Below are 7,735 nucleotides of genomic sequence, written 5' to 3'. Positions count from 1 at the left end.
ATGTATTTCTCCAAGTCTTTGTAATCCGAAAATGGCTTTGCTTAGGTATCATGCTAGTTAAAGAAATCATATGTTAATGGAATGTGTAATTATAACCTACATAAATCAACCAAGGGGAGGTTGTATGACTAAACTACAACCACCCGATGTTGTTAGAATTGATATTTGAGAAATCGGAGTCAATCCTAATCTTTCTACTTTACGAAACTATTTGCCAACTTAAATTGACATCATTGAGGTGACATGACATTAGGAAAGGGTGGAATTTAAAATGCGCATGTTACCTCCTTAGTGCCAAAGATGCTCACTTAAGGTTTAAGGAGCTATCTATCATATATTGCTATGACAATTTTACCACATGTTTGAATATTAATTATCAACGCTAAAATGGAGTGGATTCTTGATCTTAGATGGTAACCTTCGCATAATTAAACAACTCATTTAGAATCTCTCGTCTTGGTCACCTATATATTATATATAAGTATTTATATTTTATTAAAAGTTAAAAAATTAACCCCAAAATGATTAAAACCTCCTATTAAAGTAAAAAAAGGATTTATCATTAGAAACATTTGTGTCCACGGATCGATACCTGTTTCTTACCAATACTATTCTAAATATATGACAGGTACACTTGCCTATTTTGTGTGTGTTTAGTCTTTGCAGAAATCACTTTTATAAATTTAAAACACGATATTGTGCAAAAAGCTAAACATCCAATTTCTTTCATATTTAACCGCAACGCACACAGAGCACATCATATACCTTATGAATGTTATATGTATGTGAAAGGACAAGGGTAAGAATGAATTTTCTAATTGTATGAATGTATGGTTATATGAGTAAGAAGGGAACATACCCTAATAATATCTGCGAATGAAGGGAACATACCCTAATACTATCTGCGAATGCAGGGAATAGACCATAATAATATCTGTGAATGAAGGGGACAGACCCCAATAGTATCTGTAAATGAAGGGAACAATCCCTAATAATATTTGCAAAAGTAGAGAATAGTTCATAATAATATCTGCGAAGGTTACAGGGCGAAATGCTCTTTAAACAGTATAGATAGTTATGTATGTAATAAATGAAAGTATGAAAGAAAGAATGTATGTGTGTATGTATGTATGTATGTATGTATGTAAGGAAGGTAAGCATGTTAAGTACGTATCTTCGGATATATATATATATATATAGGTTTATGTTCAGGGGAGAAGTCATTTTATTGCAAGAAGTGTGAGAAATCACTTCAACCAATAGTATTTTTTCTATTTGTTTTCTCTTTTAATTAAATATAGGGTTATAATGGTAAACATCTTAATTGTTTTATATGGTAACAGTTAATGGTTGTTTGGAAGTTTAAATTTTTGATAACAATTATAATTTATATTATTTATCTATTAGTTTAAAACTTAGGAAACGTATGATTATGGATTTGATTATAGTTATCATATCCATTTTTTTATATAAATTATTTACTCAACCCCCTATACTACCCTATACATACTACCTATATACCATACACGTAGCTCAATAAAATCCTACACTATAATAAACACAAATATTCTTGCCAACCACTACTATAATACATACACTATCTTACATCATTCAAACACTGACATTGTCAGCTAAAATAATTTAATACTAGGTTGCCATACACATACATAACCTCCCAAATTTCCTACACGGTACCATTACACATTAAAAACCTACACCGATCACAATATTAACCTACACATACAATACTACTTCATGTTATTACTTACACAAATCACAATATTAACCTACATATACATTGCCTACCAACTTTCCTACACATTACCATCAAACTCATACACACACATCCTCACAAGGTCCCTACACGTACACATCCTACATAGTAATTTATCTGAGGATATTTGTAGATGGTATAGTGTAAAAGTTCATTATATGTAAATTAGTTTCTTGTGTTGGTGTGTTAAAATATTTGTTATTTTATTAAAGGCAAATTTTTTTCTTTTAATTTTATGAACATCCCATTAGTTTCTAAATCACACATGATTACATTGGGTTTCTATAATTTTATTAAAATATAAGAATATTTAAAGGTGTAGTTAATATAATTTATTAAATTATAATTAATGTAATTTATTAGGATGTATGTTGCCTTTAATATGTCTAGATATAAAAGACTAAACTGTCCATTTCAACTTAAAACCATTGACTTGACTTTCTTATTTATTACAAATATGCCATTGTTATTATCTACCGTTGATTAACAAAATCAATTGCTCATGTTTATTTCTCGCATTTCTCGCAATAAAACGATTACTCTCCTGAACCATCCCCTATACACACACACACACACACATATATATATGTAAGTATGTGAATTCAATGTGTGTTGCATGATTAACTAGAACTTACTTAACGTAGCTGACTTTTATTATGCACGCAGACAAATAGATTGAGACAAACTGGCTTGAGGAGCACACATGGTTGAAGAATAAAGAAGCTGGCATCTGAAGATTTGAAGTTATATGTTTTGCGATGTTTGAACTATAAATACATGTTTAAGTTTTAAATGTTTTAATATGAATGATTAACGTTTTAATTATTCCGCGGAAAGTTTTAATTCACTCTGATATTTAGAACTGTGTTTATGAGTAAATCCAACGCTAAAGTAGGGCATTGGGACCGGAGCGTTATAAAATTAATGCTAATAATTTATGGGCAAAGTTTCTTTGGATTAAAGCATACAGAGAACTTCATACCATTACAAAAGAAATGTGTGCAAGTATTATAAAGGAATATTGCAACAAACTGGATCTTCTATTTCACTTGAGACTATTATAAAAGACATTTATGCAAGTAAGCTGGAATTGATTATAAATAGATAACTAAATGCTAAATGAATATATATTTATATATATGCATAGAAGTATCTAATTAGTTAAAATATAGTGTAAAAATACATGTTTACAAGTACATATGTATTCATGTTATGCAGCTTTTTATATTTACAAATGTAGTACGGATCACAGGTCATAGTTAGTTTAGATCAGAATGAGTTCAGGTGAATATGACTTCTGAGTGAAATGGCTTTAGGTCACATGGGTCGTTAACGGTTAATTGATTGTTTGAAATGTCTATAATCAGGTACTTTTAAATATATATGTTTTTAAAGTTTACTGGTTTCTGCAACTTTTTTATAACTTTGGGGGGACTTGTCAAGCACGTTAATCATTAAATAAGGTTAGATATGATATCATGATTTGTTTTTATAAACTTATTCCAGTTTGAGAAGAATTAGGGCCGTGGAAATGAGAATTTAGGTAATTTTTGTGTTTAAACCAGTTCGAGTATAGAACAGGTTTGAAAAAGGTTTTTAAGTAATCAAGGGATTAGTGTAAATGGGGTGATAATTTGTTATATATTACTTTTTGAAAGATCTACGCGTAGAAAATTAAGCGGTTTCAGACAAGCTTAATTACTTAATGCATATGATTTTAAGTTTATAACAGTTGATTGATTGCTTGAAGTTCTAAACAATGAAGTATTTTAACCAAATTACTAAGTAGAAATGGTTTCCACTTTCCACAACTGTTATATGATATCATGAATAGTAAATTGAAGTAATTATACAGAAAAATATAGTAGTCTATTAAGGGTTGATGCTTCAACAGCATGGGACTATAGGGTTCGAAATCTCATGTACATAATATTAATGACCTATTTGTGTTATATCATATAAAAACTTTAGGGTTGGTTGATGAAGGTTATTAACTGTGTTTTATAATATGGTGAAAGTATGCTTTCTATCATTTTGCTTTTCTTTGGATTTTTGGGCTGCTTTTCTTCAATAATTATCTCCTGTGAGTTTTTAGGGTTTAAAAGTGTTCAAATTTTGCTCTTATGCATAAAGTGTATTGTGATTGTTTGTGTGCTTTTTGTGGGCTTTGTGTTTAGGATAGATGAATGTGATATTGTAGGGTATTGTTTTGTTAGTTAGTCTTTTGTATTTTTTTGAACTATTCACAACGTAACTTAGTTAGTATTTCGGTTCCTATTGTGTATGTTTGAGCCTAAGACCATATAATATTGAGCCCATTGGGCAATATATAATGAAGCATAGCATGGCATGGATTCACCTATAAAAAAGTGAAGCATGCACATGCTAACACAACCTTTTAAAAAAATTATCTTATCCTCTCTCCAACTCTCCTCTCTACTAACTTTTCTTTTTCTTTTCTACTTCGGGTAATAGCTAACCCAAACAAGATCCGAGATCTTGGTTCTCTACTAGTGATTTCCTCTAGCTAGTAGTGAAATTGATCCAAGAACTTTAGTTGTTTAATCTGTTCTAAAGACATACATATATTTTGAGAAACGAAGGAATGCCAGTTGCATAGTTAGTTGTAAAGTAATTTACTTTTGATTGTAGATTCAGTTCCATATCATAAAACCGGGTTTCTTTGGTTTGGTGAAAACGAATCCGGTAAATCCTAAAATATTTTGTTACAATATGGATCGTATTGACTTAACCATTTTGCTACCCGATTTTTAAGATGGGGAAGGATAGGCTTTTACCTATTTGAAACTAGGCTGTAATTGGTTCACGTCAAAAATGGATATTTAACCATTTTGCTACCCGATTTTTCAGATGGGGAAGGATAGGCTTTTACCTATTTGAAACCAGGCTGTAATTGGTTCACGTCAAAAATGGATATTTTTGTTATGGTGAAAAGAGGTTAGGTCAGGCCAGGTCAATTAATCCCAGATCACCTTTTGACCAGATTCGGTTTGCAACTCCGGTTTTAAGAGGAAAAGGATCCGGTTTGACTTGGCTGAGACCAGCTTCCTAACCTTTTCGGGTCTGGTTACCAGTCTTTTGGTGACACTGGTTTGGATTTAAAACTAGTTTTTTTCCTAACCGTTTTGGGTCTGGTTACCAATCTTTTGGTGACATTGGTTTAGATATAAAGCTGTTTTTTAATGGGGAAAGGATTTGGTTTGACCAGGTACAGGGCTACATATAATTTAACCATGTGCTTTGGTTCGAACTACCACTAAATTGGCTTCGATTTGGATTCACCAGATTCATTTCCCAACACATTTGTATTTGTGACTGTCTGCAGACCAGCTAGAAAGCAGGTTTCTAACAGGTTAACGTCTGGTCTGGTCAACTAAAGTCAAACCGACACCAATTCGGGTTAAACTCGGTTTTGCCAGAAAATAACATTTGTAACTAGGGTTGATTGGTTGAACATGCAGACACATACAGATTTGATTATATGCACATGTTCTCTATAATATAGTTGAACATAAATGTTGGTTTTCGGTTCCCTTTAACAAACCTAGTCTCATTCTTATTGTAAATAAGTTCTCTAAAGTCATGTCTACTTTTTTCTTATCCTAATTTGGTGTATTTCGTCAAATAATAAAATATAGGAAAATTGGCCTCATATAATTCATACTATGCCCAATTGGCAAATATAAGTCCCCACTATTGAAATGTTAAAATATAATCTGAACTACGCATGTGGGTACAAAACTAAAGGAAACTTAACTAGCCCGTTAGTTTGTCTGACGTGGCAGCTGAGTTGTCAGTTATTACAATGCGTGGTCGCTGAGTTGTCATTAATTACAAAATACTTTTATGTTAAATGAGATGGATAATAACATGGTTTATGAGAAGTATAAAATCTTTAAAAAACTTATAAAACAAATTACAAATATAAAAAGAAAAAAAATTCTCTCTCTCTCAAGTCTCAACTCTTCATACACACCACCACCAGTACCACCAAACTTTTTCCGGACACTTAGATCATCACCACTACCATTCTTCAGCCACCATCAATGACCAATCGCCACTACCATTTTTCGGCCACCATTCGAAGACCACCACCACCACGAAAGAATTCACTGGCACTAGTGTTTAATGGGCTGCAGATCAAAGTGTTTATGATTGAAATTTGAAATATGTATATTTGTTTGTATTGTTGTAATGTTACAGAGGAACAATATTACATAAATTGAGAAGACTATGAGCTAAGAAAGGAAATACAATTACAATTAAGGTTGGAAAAATATTCTAGAATGATCTCTAACGGTCCTTAATGACCGATATGTAACCTTGTCACAATCTTCATAAAATGAAAATGATGATGGGCTGATCCACTATAATTATAATAATATTCTTTTTCTTTTTATTTTCTAACACCCCCCCCCTCAAGTTGAGTAGTGGGATCTCCAATGTTCAACTTGTCAAGACAACTGTTAAAGTTTCTTCTGTTGAGCTTTTGTTAATATATCTGCTAATTGGTCTTCTGATCGAATGAAAGGCAACTCCATAATTCTAACTTCAATCATTTCTTTGATGATGTTCCGGTCAACCTCTATGTGTTTTGTACGATCATGTTGGACATGATTATCTGAAATTTGTATTGCGGCTTTGTTATCACACATTATCTTACTTGCTTCGGTCGGAGGGAACCCTATCTCAGTTAGAAGTTTATGAGCCCACAATATTTCTGCCACGCCTCGTACAATGCCTCGAAATTCAGCTTCAGCACTAGACAGAGCTACTACTTTTTGTTTCTTGCTTTTCCATGTAACCAAGTTTCCGCCAACCAATGTAAAGTATCCTGATATAGATCTGCGATCTTCTTGGTCTCTCGCCAAATCTGCATCAGTATATACTTGGATCCTCAGATGTTTATTTTGTTGAAAGAGAACTCCATAGCCTACTGTTCCTTTGAGATATTTGATAATCCTCATTACTGCCTCCATGTGGGTATTTTGAGGTTGATGCATAAACTTACTAACCACTCCAACTGCATATGCAATATCTGGACGGGTATGCGAGAGGTATATTAGTTTACCTACCAAGCTTTGGTATCTTTCTTTTTTGGTTTGTTCAGCTTTCTCTTCCATATGGAATTTATGGTTAACCCTCATTAGGGTGTCGACAGACTGGCAATCAATCATTCCTGTCTCTGCTAGAAGGTCAAGTATGTATTTCTTTTGGCATATGAATATCCCTTATTTAGATCTTAGCACTTCAGTTCCAAGAAGTACATAAGCCTTCCCAAGTCCTTCATTTCAAATTATGTGAATAAGTTTGCCTTCAACTTCTTCATTTTTCCTTCATTGTTTCCTATAATGTCAACATAAATAATTAAACAAGTCACAAAGTTACCTCTCAGTTTAAGGAACAATGTATGGTCAGAGTTGCTTTGTTGGTATCCATATTTCTTCATTGCTTGAGTGAATCTTCCAAACCAAGCTCGAGGATATTGTTTAAGTTCGTTGATAGATTTTTTAACCGACACACTTCTTTTGCCTTGAAATTTTTTGTGTACCCAGGCGGAGCTTCCATATAAAGTTCTTCTTCTAGTTCTCCATGTATGAAGGTATTCTTAACGTCAAATTGATGAAGGGGCCATCCTTCATTTGCAGCGATCGAAAATAGGACTCGGATTGTGTCAAACTTCGCTACCGGTGAGAATGTTTCTAAGTAGTCGTTCCCGTATGTCTGGGTATATCCTTTAGCCTCTAATCGTGCTTTATATCTTTCAACAGACCCATCTGGTTTGTATTTAATAGTAAAGACCCAGCGACATCCCACCGGTTTCTTTCTGGGAGGAATATCACATTTTTCCCACGTACTGATTCCAGGGCTTGTTCTATAGATTTTGGGATTTTTCGGTGTAAAGGGATGCAGTAAAAGCCTTTGCTTCTTTGGACAAGT

The 7,735-nt window shown here is 33.0% G+C and overlaps 1 pseudogene; it reads right to left on the bottom strand.

Annotated features, from left to right (window-relative positions):
• Nucleotides 1-6,261: 6,261 nt before the first annotated feature.
• LOC143539776 (secreted RxLR effector protein 161 pseudogene) lies at nucleotides 6,262-6,972 on the bottom strand (annotated as a pseudogene).
• Between the last annotated feature and the right edge of the window lie 763 nt (nucleotides 6,973-7,735).

The sequence above is a fragment of the Bidens hawaiensis genome, unplaced genomic scaffold (assembly GCF_021521415.1).
Source record: "Bidens hawaiensis isolate Kalapana, Puna unplaced genomic scaffold, B.hawaiensis_p1.1 tig00012046_1, whole genome shotgun sequence".
NCBI lineage: Eukaryota > Viridiplantae > Streptophyta > Magnoliopsida > Asterales > Asteraceae > Bidens > Bidens hawaiensis.
This window is presented reverse-complemented; position numbering and strand designations above follow the sequence as displayed.